This window comes from Protopterus annectens, chromosome 4.part0, assembly GCF_019279795.1.
Source record: "Protopterus annectens isolate FY-2018-M chromosome 4.part0, PAN1.0, whole genome shotgun sequence".
In the NCBI taxonomy this organism is placed as follows: Eukaryota; Metazoa; Chordata; order Ceratodontiformes; family Protopteridae; genus Protopterus; species Protopterus annectens.
Genome location: NC_056733.1, coordinates 1606424108 through 1606443494, shown reverse-complemented (window position 1 = coordinate 1606443494; position 19387 = coordinate 1606424108). Strand labels below are relative to the sequence as shown.

The following is a 19387-nucleotide window of genomic DNA, read 5'->3' as shown; positions in this document are numbered from 1 at the left end:
CGTAACTACAAGTTTGCTTTTGTGTTCTATATATATATATATATATATATATGTGTGTGTGTGTGTGTGTGTGGTTTGCCATCAAAATTTTGAAGGCAAAATAATTTGTGATCAAAAGAATGAAATAAAGTTCCAAAAACAACATTTAGAGTAAATGTCGAAGGTCAGTAACATGACAAATGACATTCGACATACCAGACTTCCAGTTTTGAAAGTTTGTATGTCCTTTTATGTTTTACCAGGGTAGCAAGCCTCCATCCACCCCAGTTTTGAAAGTCTGTATGTCCTTTCATGTTTTAGATGTTTTAGCAGGGAGGCAAGCCTCCATTCATCCCATGTGGGGGGGGGGGCTATGCCCACCACACCCCCTGAAAATTTTGTATACCAACTCTGAGATCACACTGCAGTGAGGAAAAGGGTAAATTCCCCGATCCTCAGTGTACCACAACCTCCACTCACAATGCCGAACTCATAATAACGAATCATGCTTTACTTTTGTTATGTTTTTGTATTATTCCAGGTTGGCATTGTGAAACTTTGAACACTTACTTTCGGCCACACGCTTTACTTCCTTTTCCGACATTAGCCTTCGAAATTTGGATGGCAAACCTATATATATGTTGTGTGTGTCTATATATATATATATATATATATATATATATATATATATATATATATATAAAAACTGCACCAAAATGCTGTTCCTTTAAATAGATCAGTATAATTCCTGTAGCAGAAGGCACGCAACATTTCTGTTGTTGCAGCCCTGATAACCACCAGTGGATGTTTTTGTTTTTTACTCAATGATGAAATCAGTGCTGTATAAATTAGAAAATAGAGATGCAGTGCAATTTAGAAAGTATGTGTTAAATTATAATTATAATTTCTGAACTGCATTGTATGTTAACACAAAAGCATACTTTCTGAGTACCCCCCCCCCCCCTTTTATAACTGTGTTATAATGAAGACAAAAAAACTCTATCCTGGTTTTTAATGGCTAAAAAATCATTGTCCCCATCCTGGATGAAATCATGTAACAGCTATAAACTTTCACAGATCTTATCTGGATAACCAACCTCTTTTTTTCTATCTTTTGCTGCTCAGAACTGCAGCCTCGTACCATTGACTCCTGGTGAAAAACAGCTGTAGAACAGTAAATGAAAACAACTTAGCCTCAACTGGTTGAAGACTTTGTTGCTTTCCTTGTACCCTTTGGCTGCAAGAAGTTTTATCTGTTTATGGTAAGGTAATTGCACACTGAGGCCTGTTATTTCCAGCAAGGACAGCAGACACTACTAAACAATGGAAATGGTCAGCTAGGAAAGGATACAACATAGTGCAGACTATGGACAGCTTTTGTTTCCCATTGTAAATACCAGGAGTAAGTGTGCTACCTGCTCTAACTTCAAGTCACCAGTTATCATCACCTTCACAAATGCTTTCTATGGACATCTCCAAGAATGCATGGATCATGCAATCCCAAATAAATCCAAGTCCCTCTCCACCAAAGGCAAGCGTCCTGTCTGGTGGACCTCAGCCATTAACAAATTGTATAACAAAAGAAGGAAACTACTGCACGTCAGAGCAAAATCCCATAAAGGGAAGACATCTCTGATCAACATTAGCAGAAAACTACGTTCTCTCATAAAAACATCCAAGGCCAACTTTGAGAGAAAAATCACTAAGGACACTAAAGATAACCACAAAGCCTTCTTCAGCTGTTAGAAACCTGGGCGGAAACCCTCAGATATGCTCAGAGTTAGTTCACAACACCAAAAAATACACTGAACCCACAGATATTGCCAACATTCTGGCTGACAGGTTCAGTGCAAATTTCTCCCCTCCCTCACCCCCAAAAGAAGAAATACTTATCCCAGCTGAATGTAATCTCCCTGTCATCTCAGATGTCCAAGTGAGAACCGCCCTCAACAAAGCTAAAAACACAGCATCAATGGGACCTGACGGTATCCCGGGTTGCGTGCTACGTGAACTCCAAGAGGAGCTTAAACCGCACATAAAAATGCTATTTAACCTTAGCCTTACTACAGGATATGTACCTGAACACTGGCGTACAGCAACAGTGGTCCCACTCCACAAAGGGGGTACCTCTACAGACCCTGGGAACTACTGCCCCATAAACTTAACCAGCCTGGTCTGCAAAGCTATGGAAAGAATCATTATGGAACTCATAAACAGAGACATAGGGGACCTACAGACACTTGACCCCACCCAGTTCGGCTTTGTAAAGGGCAGATCCTGCCTTTTGAACCTGGTTGACTTTTTCGAAACAGTCACTAGAGCCATTGATGAGGGCAAAGCAGTCCATACAGCCTACCTGGACTTGGCTAAGGCCTTTGACACAATACCCCACTCAGGCATCATAGATAAGCTCAACAGCTTAAACGTAAACCCTTATGTCACTAGATGGGTTGCAAACTGGCTAAAGGACAGAACCCATAAAGTTAAAATCACTGGAGCAATGTCAGACTCAAAGCCAGTCACAAGTGGTGTACCACAGGGATCTGTCCTGGGACCCCTCTTGTTCGGCATTTATTTCTCAGATGTTAAAGCAAACATGGGAGGGTTGTGGCTGACAAAGTTTGCAGATGACTGCAAACTAGGTGCCATAGTCGATACACCAGCGGACACATACATCCTACAAAAAGGCCTCACAGAAATGGACAACTGGTGCCGGAGTCACAGCCTTAAACTAAATGCCAAAAAATGTATAGTCATCCCCTTTGGGAAAAACAAAGTACCCACAAATTATCACATAGACAGCAACCCACTGAGTACGGAAAAAGTAATCAGAGACCTAGGGACCCAAGTCGACAGCGACCTCTCATTTGACACCCACGTTGCCAAAGTGGTTAGAAAAACATTCTACCTTGCACACCTCATCATGAAGGGATTCACATCCAGATCCAAGGATGTCACTGTACCCCTATACTCCTCCCTCATCAGACCCATGATTGAGTACAATGCCCCATTTGGTATGTACCTCACCCGGCATTTGCAACAGCTGGAGAGACCACAAAAGTACCTCACCAAGAGGATCAAGGGTCTCCAACATATGTCTTATTCTGCCAGACTAAAGAAACTTCAGCTCTATTCAGTAGCATACCGCCTGCTCAGAGGTGATCTCTGCCTGACGTACAAGGCCATGTCCAATCAGGATCTGATGGACATGCTCCACCTCAAAAAATCCAAATCCATCAGGACCACGAGAGCTAAAGACTTAAACCTCGGCACAAGTATGAATAGGACATGCTGGAGGGATAGATTCATAACCTAGAGGCTTCACATGCTTTGGAACAAGATCCCAGTTCATATTAGGCAGAGCCCCTCACTGACTCTCTTCAAGAGAAATCTTGATGAGTGGATGGGAGATCGTAAGTTTACCCCAGGGGTCACATCTGTGTCACTGCTAGACAGGGGCACAGTAAACTAATTCTATTATATAAGGGGACCTTCACTGTGTCACTACTAGACAGAGGCAGAGTATTCTAAATTTATTCTGTACATTTTTGTACCATTTCATGGGGTGGCAAAAGCCACATCACTATGGCTAGGCTTACAAATGCCCCAGGGCAGATAGCCTAGTACTAAACTATGCAACTATGAAACTATATCTGATCATTTTTTAATGAAAATCAGCCACTTCATAATACTGGTGTCAGTGGGTAGTATGATCATTCCCTGTCTTGCTAAGTATTGTTCCTGCTGGGCTGTAGGGATAACATTACAGGTACAGTGTTGCTGTTAATTACTTGTATCTCAGCAATGGAAAATGTACCTGCCATTCAGTAAACATGTAACAAGTTTTGCGTTTTATGAGTGTATGTAGCTATCATTTCTGTACCTCAGATTCATGGATTCACAGATAATCCAAGGCTATTGAATCTTATGACTGTTTAGTCCTTGCTAGTACCTTCACTCAGGCCACACCTTCTTTCTCCAGGAAGGTACCACCAGTCAGTTCTGGAGTAATTTTGTGGAAATCCATTTAGTCATCTAGGTGATGCTTAAAGGAAGATAGTGAGTTTATTCCAGAGGTTGAAATGACACTTGGTAATAAATCTGTCACTCCACCATGTTTTATGTATCTGTTGGTGAAGATTTCAAGCCATGGTTTCTAGTACTGGTGGAGCCATTGCACTTAAGGAGGTACAGGAGGTCCAAGACAACCAGGTCTCTAATATCATGGTAAGTGAAACAAGGATCTCACCTCAAAAATGTATAAGACACTAAATAAAGGAATAGAGATTCCACCATCTCTTGTTAGCTCAGGAATGTTAGACCTGTAATCTTTTTGGTTTAAGAACCTTTAGTGTTTTTCTAATTGCTTGATATGTTTAGTCAGATGCATCCTAAAAGGAGCACTGTATTCACTAAATGGCCTGATTAGTGCTGAGTATAAGGGAGGGATTACTTCCTTAGACCTTGATGATATTCTTGTGGAATTTAGCTGTGTTAAAGAAAAGGATTACCTGCAACCACTGTCACATAATGGTCAAAACAAACAGTTATCAACTTATGTTCTTAGGCCCATGAATACATTTTTGTTTTAGTGGTGGTGTATTCTCTAAATGCAACAATGAAGGGAAGGGGGTGTCTACCAAACGTGATGATATTACACTTTTAACATTTATTTGGAGCCCATTTTAGTACACCAAGAGTTTACTAAGAAGAGTTCATTATGGAGAGTTTACTTGCCAGGGGGTGACAAAAAACATACTTTGCTAGCCAGAGATCCTGACTCTCTGCTTTGAGATCTGAGAAGTAAAGACCAAAAATGAGAGGTCCCAGCACTGAGCCATAAGGGATACAATACATCATAAAAAAAATTGTCCTAAAGATGAGATATTAAACCCAGGTCCTTTCTGCCTGAATTTCTGACAGCTCAAATGGATGTAAAAGATCCCACAGTGCTTATTCAAAAGAGTAGGGTCCCTTTATTTATATACAAAAATAACTCTTATTTACAAAATATTTACATATGTACAAACATGTAAATATACACATCTGTTTACACATATTCATAATTTCCTATACAATCATGCTAAATGTTCATCCTTGTTAGACACTACTCCTTTTTCATAACCATCATCTGATTTTACTTAATATTGTTGCTAAAATCCATTTACCATTAATCATAATTTAATCTATTCTTTCATAGCATATAACCCATATAACATAAAATAACTTTTTGTCTGTTCTGTTAAGATATTCTTTATTTCTATTGTTGTAATATCCATATTTAATCATATCCATGTTTATTTTATCCACTTCTTTTATATCTTCAAAAAATCTTCTTTACATGTTTTTCCCCATAACTTTTTTACTCTTTTACCTTTCAAAAACATGTTCCATAGTTTCTTCTTCTTGACAATGTAAACATATTCTATCACTTTTCTTTTTATATGTCATATTTCCTTTTATGGGCAATTTATCTATTACCAGTCTCCACAAAAAAAAATCATTACATTCTGCTTTCTGATTGCACCAGTCGCCTCTTATTTTTATAGCTTAATTTTTTCATCTGTTAAATTTTCCCATGGTTCTACATAGTAATGTTTTATCATTACATTCTTATACCATACTTTTCTATCTTTTTCTATATCATCAATTTTTATTTTCCACAAAAATATTGTTCTTGGTAAAATCTTATTTATTTATCTATACACTCTTTTTCTCTTTTACTCTTTTTTTTTACTATACCCCAAAATTTATCATACTTATATTTCTACAGTTTTACTACTAATCTATCATTGTTTTTCATTTATCCAATTTAACACTTTGCACAAATTTAATGAAGCAATGTATACCACTGGGTTAATTAACCCTAAACTCCTTTACATACAAAACTACTATTTTACTGGGTTTAATCTAGAATCCCATATAAATGAAAACATTATCTGCAATAATTATTTTTCAAATACTGTTGGCAACATAAATACACTTGCAAAGTATGCTATTTTCCCACCAGTACTGAATTAATCAAATAAGCCTTTTTCTGAATGATAATTTATTTGTTCTCCAGAAAATATGTTTACTTTATTTCTTCTGTTATTTTTCCCATTGAATTCTACTTACATCTTTATTCCCAAAATTTATACCTAACACAGAAATTTCATTCATTGTAAAATATATACCACAATCCCTACTACATCACTTAAACTTTTGCTTTTTTCTTTATTTAAAGCCACCCCTATCATCTCTAAACACTCATTTGTGCAAATTATTACTTATTTTATCATTTTTTTGCAATTATTATAATGTCATCTATGCATATGCTAACAGAACTGGAATTCTTAACCTTTCAGTTGTTATATACTCCACCTTCTTCGTTTTGTAATTTATTACACATACTATCACATTCATAACTAATGCAAAGAGTATACATCCCTCTCTTACACCACTTTTCATATGTACCTCTTGCCTTGACCAGCCATTTACAAGTATTTTTACTTTATTATTACTGTATGCTGACATACATAATTTTGTAACTTTCTCACTTATATTATATTCATTCATTATTACCAATAAGATTTCATGTCCAATTGTGTCAAATGCCGTATTAAAGTATCCTATCATGATATTTGCTTCTTCTTTTCTGTTTGTGATATCATCCACAATTTCTCTATCATTAATAATTCTTGACAACCCTTCCCCTTTATACAATATATGTTATCTTCCATAATATTTCACATTTTAGTTTCAAATCTCTCTCTTGTATTATTTTCATGAAGATCTTATAATCATTATTATTCAATACTATTTCCTTCTTCCATATTAGTTTAAGTATTCCACTACATAATCTTTATACATAAAACCTTCATTTAAACATTCATTCAAATTCTTTAAAAAATATTTTGCCACTCCCTTAATTTTTTATACATTTCATACCCTATCCCATCTGGGCCTACATCTGAATCTAGTTTTACTTGTCCTAATACTTTATCTAGCTCGTTTAAAGAAAACTCCTTCTCCAACTCTTTATTCTCTTTTTCTGTTAACTTTTTTACTTTCCATGTTTTTAACTGCCTTCCTTTTTCTTTAAACATTTATTGTACATATTATATTACACTTGTTGTTTGTCTTTCGGCTATTCCTGGTAAGGGGTCGCCACAGCGGAACTCTGGTCCGCTAATGATTGGCAGCAGATTTTTATGAAACGCCGAGGTACCAGCTCGACACCCAACCTTCAACGAAGGCATGCCCATTTACGCATGCATGTCTTTTGAACACTACCCAACCGCGGGGAGGACATGCAGACTCCACACAGAAGGCACTTCCAAGCCCAGCCGAGAATCGAACGGGAGAACCTCTTGCTGTGAGGTAACAACACTACTGCCGTACCACCGTGGCATTACATATTATACTACACTATTCATAATATTTTCCTTAATTCTTTCAGTTTCTCCTTTTACATTTTTTATTTCTCTTATTACACTACCATCTTCCTTTACTAATCTGCTTAAGTAATAAGATACTTCTCTTTTTTTTGTAAAAAATATCTTTGCTTATGTAACAATTCTTGTATTTTTCTTGCTTTATTTTGTATAATTCTTCTTTGTCAAAGTACTTTCCTGTCATTATGTTCTAAATCTTCCAATGCATTGTTATACATTCTTTTATATTTTTCTTTCTCTACTTTTCTCACATCGCATTGCCCTGTAAAAAAAAAAAAACAAAAAAAGAAACTTTTATATTTTTCCTTAAATGTCACCCACTATTCAGACCATTTTTTATAAAATGTTCTCATGGTATTGTGATCTTTCCATAACTGTATTACTAATCTCTTTCCTTCTTCATTCCGTGCTTTCTCATTTATCCTTTTTATTCCTTTGCCTATATATTCCGTTTGCTTTTGTCTCTAGCCATATTGAAAGATGATCAGAAAAATCCTGTTTCAACCTCCCCTTCTCCTATAACTAAACCTTCTGATAATATAAAATAATCTATTTACTTCTATACATACCCTTTTGTAAGTCCATGAATTTTTTGTCCCAAAGTTTTAACTTACCATATCTTATAACTTCTAACATTTTTCTTACATCATTTCCTTTCTTTTTACGCTTGACTCTTAAATCACAATTAAAGTCTCCTGTTATTATAATATTCATATGTATTACCACATTGTCTAAAATCTGATGAAATAAGCCTTCCCTTTCTTGACAGTTAGTATAAGCATACAATGTTATAATTCTATAGACTTGTTCTTTCCATTGTAAATCTACAATTGTTAATCTTTCCATTTTTGCTAAAGTTAAATCTAATATCTTTACTGTATTTCTACAGAATACTACTATTTCAAATATCTCTCATTTCCTAAATTCCAGATTATCTTTCCTCCCCTTAGTTTCTGTGTTTGTAATCTTTCTTCATTTGTTAAAAATATGTCTTCTAGTATAACTACATCTAAATCACACGTGTTACACCACTCCAAAATTCCTATTATTCTTACTATATTCTTAATACTATTCACATTTACAGAAAGCACTCTAAAATGTTCATTTTCCCTTTTCCTTAGAAATGTGGGTTTCATAAATTCCTAGCTAGCTACTGGGCTAGCTTTCTTTAATAAACCATACTAAGCCTAACCAATTTTCCTTCCCAAAGGTGAGAATCAAACTCTGTATCACGTGTCTGTGAGTTAAATGTCTTCACCATTATACTTGCCCCCAATCATTAGTTGTAACTATTCTTTTTCATCCATTTCCTTTCTTTCTTTTTTCTTTTGTACTTATCCATTTAATTGTTGTTCTATCTTTTACCCTTTTACCAATATAATTTTTTTTTGTTTCTCCTTTTTACTGAGGTTTATGTCTTATTCATCACTTATTTCAGAACATTCGTCTACAGTCTCTTTATTTTTTCTCATCCAATTTTTCTTCTGTTTCTACTACTTCTAACATTTATTTTCTTTGCTTATTTTCTTCTCTCTTTTTTTTTCCTTTCTGTTATTTTCATTTTTGCAATCCATTCACAAATGTCATAGTTTGTTGCATTCATAACATTTCAATTCATTTTTTGCATCATGTTCCATTTCGCCATAAATATAACATTTTCTTTTTTCACAGTTACTTTTATCAAATGTCCTTCTTTTCCACGCACAAAAAATATTTGGGGCTGTCCGACACTCCTGTTTCTCTCTACTTTCATCGTGTTTGGTATATGTATATTTTTTCTCGTTCTATTTCTAACACAATATTACAAGCCCAGCCACCAGTCCATAAACCCCTTTTGTCATAAACTTTTGCAATAGCCAGTAGTTAATTATGTAAAGCTTTCAAATGTCCTTTCAAAGTCTCTATTTCTACTTCTGTTTGGAATTGTACACAAATCTTCATTTTTGTTTCCATGTTAAATAATTTTATTACATAAAGATTCAATATGTAACAGTCTTTATTTTTCATATTCTCCAAGAAAATTTTCCATTGAAAAAAAAAGTCTCAAATATAATATCACAAAATGTCTCTTTGTTAATAAGAATAAATGCAGGTACCTCATGTGCTTTTACACCCAAATGAGCTAGTAAATTGTCCCACACTTCATACCTGCCCATTTCTTTCTCTTCTTTACTTTGAATCCTTACCATGTACTTCTGTTTTCATTTTCTTCTGCCGTCTTTCCTGCTACTCCACTTTTACCTTCTTTTACTTTTTCTGCATATGTTTTCTTTTCCATCTCACCACTATTCTTCCGAATTGTCTCTGCATCCTCCTTTTGTATTTTCTCCATAATGTCCCCCAAGGAAATATCTCCTTCATTTTCTGGCTCACTCTGCACCACCATTTCTTTAAATAAATCATCCTGCAACCCTCCACATGCATCAGTTACTGAGTCACCTCCATCAAACAGGCTTCTTTGAAACAGTTCCTCAGAATCCTGCACACATTCTATGGTCTTAATATTTGCTTTTTCCTTCATCTCTTTCACTGCTCCATCTCCTCCTTCTCTATCCATCTGCTGCCCTGTTTCTCCAGGCCATCTCTGTGTCTGGAATGGAAATAGGAAGTGCTCCTCCAAAATGAGCCCCACTCACAACAGTGACAATTATGGGATGTTACCTGATTTCTTGGGCAAATTTCCTCTAATATGAATGTCATCTCAGGTGTCCCCAGAAAAGTGGCCATTGGTTAAGTAGGAATAATCAGGTCAGCAAAGTGTAAATAAATAAATAAATATGCAATTATAGTGTTGACCATAGAGCTAGTACACATGTGATGTTCATAAACAATAAGCCTGTTCTCTAAGACTGGAACTCTGTCAATCTCCCATTATTATTTATTAGGCATACGCTATTCTCACATGAAGAACATGAGTTACAAATAAATGTATTCCTACACTATTTGTATTCTATTTAATCAGAATAAAAGTAGCTTCAATAATATTAATTTCTGTAAAAAAAGTCTGCAATATTGTATAATACTTGTTGCTTTTAATCTGTGTTATTGTGTCAAAAATAAACATTTATGAAGGCCAGGAGAAAAGTCTACATTAGAATTAAAAGACTCCCTTTATTTATTTGCTACTGGAAATAGTGAAGTCTGTTCTTCAGAAGAGACCTAAAGGTCAGTGCAGTGAGATGCAGTTTAATGAGCAGGCAGTGATCACAAATTACAGCAGTAAAAGTACAGAGGAATATTAATGTCACATAGATGAATACTATGGTAACCAACATAATGACGGACACTGGTATTATTAGACAAGTACATAAACACACAGTGCTTACATTCAATCTGTATTGGCTAAATCAAGCAAATCAAGAGAGCAAAGGATGAGTAGTAAAGTAAACTGGCACAATAACAAATTAGAAAATGCAATGCCCATCGAGGTAAAGAAACTCACTCATCAAGCTAAACAAGCAATTCAAGGGGTTAATCATGTCTACCAGAGCCAAATTTGAGGTAAACATAGCCTCCAAGGTGAAGAACAATCATGAGGTATTCTTCAGCTATGTCTGTAACCTCAAAGGTAATGCACAACAATGTGCCAAACTAATTGTAAATGGAACCACCTATACTGAGCCAGAAGACATAGCAAATCTACTGGCCAGCAATTTTAGCTCCAGTGTTATCCCATCTCCCCCAGACACCCCCTTATAAATTACCCTCAACCATAACTCCCCCAACTATCACTAGGGAGCAAGTCCTCTATGCACTCTCCAAGGCCAAGAACACTGCATCAGTGGGCCCTGATAATATCCCAGGATGCCTCCTTAATACTATGAAACATGACCTATGAGGACCACTAGAGTCATTACTAAGCCATTGCCTTCAGACAACCTTCATGGCAAGTATCTGGAAGACCGCAATTTTTATCCTTCTGCACTATGGATTTGGTAACTACAGACCTATATGTCTGACTAGTTTCATATACAAAGCCATGGAAAGAGATACCAAGGAAATGATAAACAATGACATAGGAAATCTTCAGACACTGATCCAAACCAATTTAGTTTCATCAAGGGTATCTCATATCTACTTAACCTGATGGACTTCTTTGAAAAGGTCACCAAAGCAATGTATGAAGGCAAAATGGTGCATACTGCCTACAGTGACCTGGCCAAAGCATTCAACACAGTGCCCCACTTGGGCATTGTACACAAACTCACAAAATTATGTATAAACCCCTATGCAATCCACTGGATAGCCAGCTGTTTCACATATAAGACACAAAAAGTTAGGCTAGAGAGGTCTACTGCACAAAGAGGCCAATCATGAGCAGAGGCCCTTGGGACTTAGAGCTGGGGCTTGTCCTTTTTAGCACCTACTTCTCTGAAGTCAAGGCCAATTTTAAGGCCCTCTGGGTGACTGTGTTTTCAGATGATTGCAAACTATGGGTAGTCATAGATTTCCCCAGAGACACAAATGTCCTCCAATAAGGCCTGACACACATTGGTGCCAGAGCCAAGATTTAAAGCTCTATGCCAAGAAATGCATAATGTTATCCTTTGAGAATATGGCTATTTCTGGAAATTACCACACTGATAATACACAACTTAAGTGTACACCCAGTGGTCAGGGATTTGAGAAGACATGTAGACAGTAACCTAGTCTTTGACCATCATGTGTCTAAAGTAGTAAGAAAATCATTCTATGTTGTGCAACCTATAAGCAATAGCATGGCATCTAGGTCCAAGGATGTCATTTTTCCACTGTACTTGGCCCTCATCACATCAATCATTGAGTATATGTCTTCCATTAGTATGTTTCTGACTAGGCATATGCAGCAACTGGAACATCCATGCAGACCAACTCAAAACCCTATCCCTGTGCTTGGCCTCTTACAGAGTTCTGACAGGTGATCTATGCATGGACTACAAAGCATCCTCTAATCCTGCTCTGATGGACCTGTTGCACACTCACAAAACAAATAGCATTAAAATTACCCAATCTAGGGCCCTAAACCTTGTCTGCAGCATATATAGGACATGTTGGTGGGATAGGTATGTTTCTCAGAGACTGCCTCTTCTCTGGAATAGGCTTCCCATCCATGTGAAGCAGAGTTCTTCCCTAGCCCAAATCAAGTGTAAATTAAACCAGATGGGAATTAAAAAAAATCTCCTGGTCTTGCATCTATACCACTAGTAGGCAAGAAGAAGCCTGTTAATGCTTGGCCACCTATGCCCCACGCCTACATATACTCCTTAAAATAACCCTAGGATATCAAAACTTATCAAACTTATTTGGGAAATAACGCTGTGCTTAAAAAGGTCCCCTGCGGTTGTTAGCCCAGTAATCATCTATGAACCTATTAACAATATCTGATAACAGAAGCAAAATGAGTGAATCAGGAAATGTGATTCTGTTTAAACAGAACCAGGGACTCACAGATAGCTTTGCAGAATATGTACTAGAAATTAAAGAGAGAGAGAGAGAGAGATGAGGTGAAAATAAGACGTACTACAAGAAACAGGTGGGATACAATAAATGCACAGGGATGCAAGTACAAGAAACAGGTGGGATACGATAAATGCACAGGGATGCATCTGAACTTTAGGAGACGAGTAATCTTCAATGGGCTAGAATGGATACCAAGTTATAAAAAAAGAGAATTCATCTAACCACCCAAATGAAAAAACATGGGGTGGGGAGACATTAAAAGAACTTGCAAAAGACAGAGCCACTTGTATCAGCCTTGAGAGTCTAAATACTAGATGTTTTTAAAAAAGAGATATGCCTGTTCACTGGAGGAAGTTCATCCTTATAAAAGTAGTTCAATGACTCTTTCTAGAACATATTACAAATGTGTCTGTGTAGCTTTTTAGGAGTGATGCTAGAGATCCTTAAATCAATGTTTTGTTCCAAGATATTTTTAGAAAAAAATCAGGTGTGTAAAAGCTCTGAATGAAAGGTAGTTGTGAAGGAAAGGTCACTGCAATCCTTGCAATACAAATGATGAAGGATTTCAAAGAATAGTCCTTACTGTAGTGGGCTACCCAGGATCTTCAGTGGCATCAGAGTAATGTACAAGGTAAAATGAGTCAGTAATAAAACTTACACAAATAATAATATCCAGCATGATGCACAGGTGTAGGAAATACAGATACAGGAGTATCACAAGTAATTTGAGGCCCAGTGTCACAGGCAGGGAAGGTTATCACCTGCGGAACATCTAATTTGCCAGATACTGCCCACCTAGTCAGTTATTATTATGCCTGGAAAAAGGCTGTCTGTATAGTTATTTTCGTATTTTTAAATACATATATTCTTTAGTATTTCAAAGTAAATAGTGTATCCATGATAAGCCAGTGAGGTTATAGGATAGGTTGTCGTTAATATTTTTGTTATACAAAGTTATTATGATTAAATATGTGAGAGAGAGAGAGAGAGAGAGAAAGAGAGTGTGTGTGTGTGTGTGTGTGTGTGTGTGTGTGTGTGTGTGTGTGTGTGTGTGTGTGTGTGTGCTTCCATGTGTCTCTGTGAGTGTAAGTCTGCATATGTGTGAGCATGTATGTGTGCAAAGGTAAAATGTCTGCATATTTAGAAACAGTTACACAGATGTACACACATGCACAATGCTACTGGAAGCATATTATGAGTTGTGGTCTTTTACATTATTTGGAGCTTTACTGTTCATGCTTTTTTCTGGCTAAAATACTGTTCCATGGATTAGTGTCTCTTCAAGAAGTGGTAGGTAAAGTTCTACATTCTAATGCTTTGTTTTCTTTTGTTTTTCTTGCCATTTCCTAGTGCTTTACACACTGCCCTTGTGTTTAGTGAGTTTGTGTCTGTTACCTTGACATAGCCATTATGCACATTGCAAATTGCAACTAAATAATAGCTAAGTTAGAAAGCTGCAGGCCAGTTTCAGTTATCTGCAGCTTGCTTCATGCTGATTCTGCAAGTTTCTGTGCTGGATATTATTTATGAAGTCTGAAGTGTTTTATGTGTTTTATCAACTGTGTAACAATGAGCTTAGAAAGGCAAATATACTTCACTTATGAGTATAGTCGGAATTGAAATTATGTACATGCAATTACTTGCCCCTCCTCACACATAAAACACACACACGCGTGCACACACACGCGTGCACACGCACACACACACACACACACACACACACACACACACACACACACACACACACACACACAACTCCAGCATATCTGCATTCTAACCACCAGTGTGAGGTACTTGCATTATTCCTATTATAGTCTGGGTAGGAGGCATTTGTTTATTTCTCCTTTGTTGACCAGGTTACTTCCACTAGGCTAAGTGAAAGACCTGTAGTGGCATTTGTACTACTAGGGAAAATTTGAGCAGGTTATCAGGAATTTCCCTTACTATTTTTGATATGTACCATGGGCTATTTTACATCCACCTCATCTACTACTATCTCAAGCAGATGAGACCTTGGTTTAAGGTCTCATATGAAGGATGCCACACTCAGGAGTACTGCATCAAAGGTTGTAGCCAGATTCAAATATACCATACGTACTGCATTTATTTATTTATATTTGTTTACTGTGGTAGTGCACTGATCTTAATGCACCATTTGCAGACACAGTCAGAGTACATAACTGCTATCCACAGTGCTTTAGCTACTTTTTCAAAGAAATTAATGAGGTTTAAGAGGCAGGACCTTCCTTTGACAAAGCTAAACTGGTGACAGTCCAGGGTTGAGAGATTTTCAATGTCCAGATTAATGAGGTCTGAGATGATATAATTCATAACTTCACATATAAGGCTAATGAGACAAATAGGTCTGTAGCTACTAGGTCCATGGTTGGGCCACCCTTGTGCCCTTATGTAATGGTATTACAATGGCTGTTTTCCAGGCTTCAGGAAAGTAAACAGTGTAGTGCTTGTTGTTGTTTTCTTCCTTTGTGTACTTTTAAAATATTTCAGTCATCACATAAGCCTCAGACAAAATCGTGTATGAGAAAAGTACTTGTCTAAATAAAGCAAAATAAAATGTAACTTTATTTAATATTCATTCAAAGTTAAACTCTTGCCTACTAGGGATATAAACAAAACTTTCATAATATTGTCTGTGTCTTCAGCCAGCGAATGTTTGTCATTCATCGATCACTGTACGATCAAGTCTTATAATACCATGTTTATTCTGGTTGTTTCATTGAAACGAGTTATGTACAATCTTCTTGAAAGCCTGATCTGGGAAATAAAAATAAATAAATAAAAAACTGACTACCCTTTTGCTTTGGTCTAGTTCATGACAGTCAAAAGAATAAAAAAAATTACTGCTCTCCTATATTAATTGAATTAGTGTTTGAGTGTGAAATATGATTTATCAGTGAAATGAACCACCGATTTCAGTATAACAAGCCATGGTGAGACAGCACAGCAATCTGATAATAAAGCAATTTAATAACAATTTCTCATTTATAATCTGCAAGCAAATGAAATGGGTCAGGTTGTGGGCTAAAATGGTGCAGAGCTAGAGATACTAGCTGCTATATATCCATAGACCAGTTGCGTACATCACCATAACCATGCACAACAGTACTCTAATTCACATTGGCAAAACGAGTTATCATTCAGATAACATAAGGTTATACATTTGAGGATTCAAAATGGAGCTATTTTTGCCAGAATATTAAAAATGTCTGAAACTTGGCAGAAATTTAGATTGCTTAAAATTCATCCAACAAGTTGTACCAGTTTTATTTATAGTACCAAAACCTTTAAGCAGATTGAACATTGTGAGAAAGCACTTGGTTGTGTCCCAAAACTATGAGAAGACTGGAAGGTAGTGCTAAAACATCGGCAGGATAATAATCCATTGAAAATCATTATCCTGAAAGCAGCTTCCATGAAAATAACTGTGTGATTGCTGCTGTTGCCCTGAAACTCAAATACTGGTGGTGCACCTGCAAGTTTTAGTTCTCTCAGGGTCTTAGTAGCCAAAAGGTTATGGTATCTACTTTAAAAGGACTGTACTGGTAAAGGATCAATATGCCAGTGAGGGAATGCAGGAAGCAGTGTTAATGGTAAATGGGGAGAAATAGCCAAGTAATGGGACACTGGAGTGGCTGCGTGCGGGGGTGAGGGGTGCTCTAGGTTTGCACCCCTCTGCAAAAACTCCTGCGGGCTCTCCTGCTTCTCCCAAATTCACAAATTTTGGAAGGGATTAGGAGGGACAGCAGCACACTGAACCCAAATCAAAAGCGTCACTGAAAATCAAGGACAACTGAGAAAGGTATACATTAACTCCACGGTTATGACCACTGAACTGGGTCTGCGTCTCAGTAGCCAGTAATAATAATGATGATAATAATAACAAAGGACATGTCATCCAGCAATGCAGCCCTTCAGCAAGCCGTCGTGAGTTTCAGGATAGACTTCAGGACAGAAATGGAGTCATTACTTTAAAGCTGATGACTGAGCAGTCGGCGTAAAGCAGAAAGAACACCTCGCCAATGGTGCTTCACTGCTGGATGTGTCAACACTCAGACGGCAGACAAAACTTACGCATACCCACTCCCAATAAAAACTGTGACCCACACACATGATGTCAGTTATGTTGGTGAGTTAACGTCGCAGCTTGAAAATATCCCCTACACCCATCAGAGCGTTTTGTCTATCTGATTCCCAGTGACTTTGCATGTTTAATACAGTGGCATTGAAATGACGTATGATATCAAACGGCATCGCAATATGCCCCCTCCGACACACACACACACACACACACACACACACACACACACACACTTTCTCTCTCTCTCTCTCAGCTGACCATCAGCAGATTCTGTTACCCCTCTTCGAGTTTTGGGTCCCTAAGAAAACTGTCTCTCTGACGGTATACTTGTGACTTGACTGACTCTGTCTCTCTGAACGTCCACCTCTAAAACATAAACAATGGTATAACAGACAATGCAGGAAACACCGGCATCTCACAAACGTAATAATAATCCTAACTTCTTTTCCTAGTTAGGGATAGTCACAGTGGATCACCTTGTCCGCTCATGACTGGCAGTGGAGTTTGAGTGTCGAGTTGCCTGCCCGGCGCGGCGGCGCCCAACCTTCCACAGAAGGCACACTTTAAAGTGCTCTTTGGGAGGAAGCTGGAGGGAACCAGAAGGCACTCCAGCTTAGGATCAAACCAGAGAACCTTAGTGAGAGGCAGCAATGCTAACCACTGCACCACTTGTAATACTAGTCATAATAATAATAGCAACTGAGTAGTACTTGCCAAATAGCACATACTGTGGCGAACTTTTGCTTTTATTTAATCGCAGTTTGACATTTCCCAGTTAATGTAGTGGTGTAACTGCATTATCAGTTTTGTCCGCACACATACCTCTTAAGTCTCCATATGTTTCAGAACGGCCCAGATTTGGTATCATATTTCGGCCCTGTCCCTTTTAAAATAAATAATTTTCTGGTAAATCACCGATGATTGCAGTGAAATCAATAACGCCAGCACTGGAGTTTCATACATCTTACTGTGCACAGCAGGGATGTAAGCAGAAAATTCCATTTTGTACTCATGAACTCCTTTTACTGTCCCCCAAACCACCAGGCACTCCCCCAATCCATCTGGCACTTCAAACAAATGAATAAACTGTCTTTCGGCTTTTCCCGGTTAGGGGTCGCCACAGCGGAACTCCGTCCGCTAATGATTGGCAGTGAATTTTTACGGCGCCGAGTTGCCAGCCCGACGCCCAAAGTTGCCCCTCCATACCTTTTAACATCTTAGCGCAAGAAATCAGGACAAAAGCTGACATAATGGGGCGACAAAGGCCCCAAAAATTGCTAGAATAACAAGATTTGTGTTAGCGTGCATTTTCTTAAGGGTATGAAGTCTGAAACTCAAATACATGTCATTATTAATGAGTTTAATCCTGAGATTATCTCAGGGATTTGTAAAAAAAAAACAAATTTATGAGTTACAGACCAAAAATATGGGGAAAAAATCGGAACATTCTGCGAAAATCTGTACAGTTGAGAGTATGCGGCCCTTGCACTATTGTTTTATGATTTGCAGTCCTATCTGTAAACGAGTTATGTATTTGTTACTGAGGCATTAATTTTGATGGCTAAAAAATAATCTGGCCTGTAAAAAGTTAACAATATTTCGAAATAATCTGGCCTGTAAAAGTTACAATGTTTATGAATGATGCAGAGAGAAATGTACACTGTAGAATACAAAGTGTCCTCCTGACTACACCCTTGGTGCACAGCACACATATTGATGCAAAACTTAAATGTTCTATTAACTTTTTAAGTGATTTAGAGTAGTATTTAAAAAATTCCCTGCTCTTGCTGGGCTTCAGTCTCCAATTAGGTTTGGCTTTGTCCAGAATTATTGAGCAAAGGAGTTGAGCGATATGCCAGGACATGTCTTCTTAGCAAAGAATTCAAAAGACAGTCACTTTCTTTGCCTTTTTTTTCAGATACTACACCCTATACTGTAACTGAGTGTGAATCTTTGCACATACTTCATTTATGTAATAATATGCACGCCCTTATCAGGCCGAGTATCTTAACTTCAGCAGCTCTAGAAATGAGGAATGATATGTTGAAAGTATAGCTAGGGTTGCCACCTTTTCAAATGCCCAAAGTGGGACTTTTTTGTACAAACGTCAGATTTTGCAAGGCAAAACATACCCACAGCCAGTACAAAGGACAGAACTTCACTTTTTTGCTTACATAAATGCTTATTCTTGTAGCATTTTAGTTGCTTATTCTGTTTCTTATAACATTTAGGTGTTTCAGAAACAGAATAGCTGTTTTATGCAACTATTACACTAAATATAGGAAATATGTTTGTCCTAATATCTCAGGACATTTGCCATTTTTTCAATTTGTATGCAGGACACAACTGCCCAAAGAGGGACTGTCCCTCGCAAAGTGGGACAGGTGGTAACCCTAAGTATAGCAGTTCGTAGGTACGCAATAATTGCAAGGAG

The 19387-nt window shown here is 37.4% G+C and overlaps 1 long non-coding RNA gene across 1 annotated transcript; it reads right to left on the bottom strand.

Moving 5' to 3' along the window:
• Positions 1 to 15419: 15419 nt before the first annotated feature.
• Positions 15420 to 18034, bottom strand: LOC122800190. The gene is made up of 2 exons (XR_006364549.1): positions 17776 to 18034; positions 15420 to 15629 (listed from the first exon to the last, which is right to left on the bottom strand). It is a non-coding gene; the product is annotated as an uncharacterized LOC122800190 (long non-coding RNA).
• Between the last annotated feature and the right edge of the window lie 1353 nt (positions 18035 to 19387).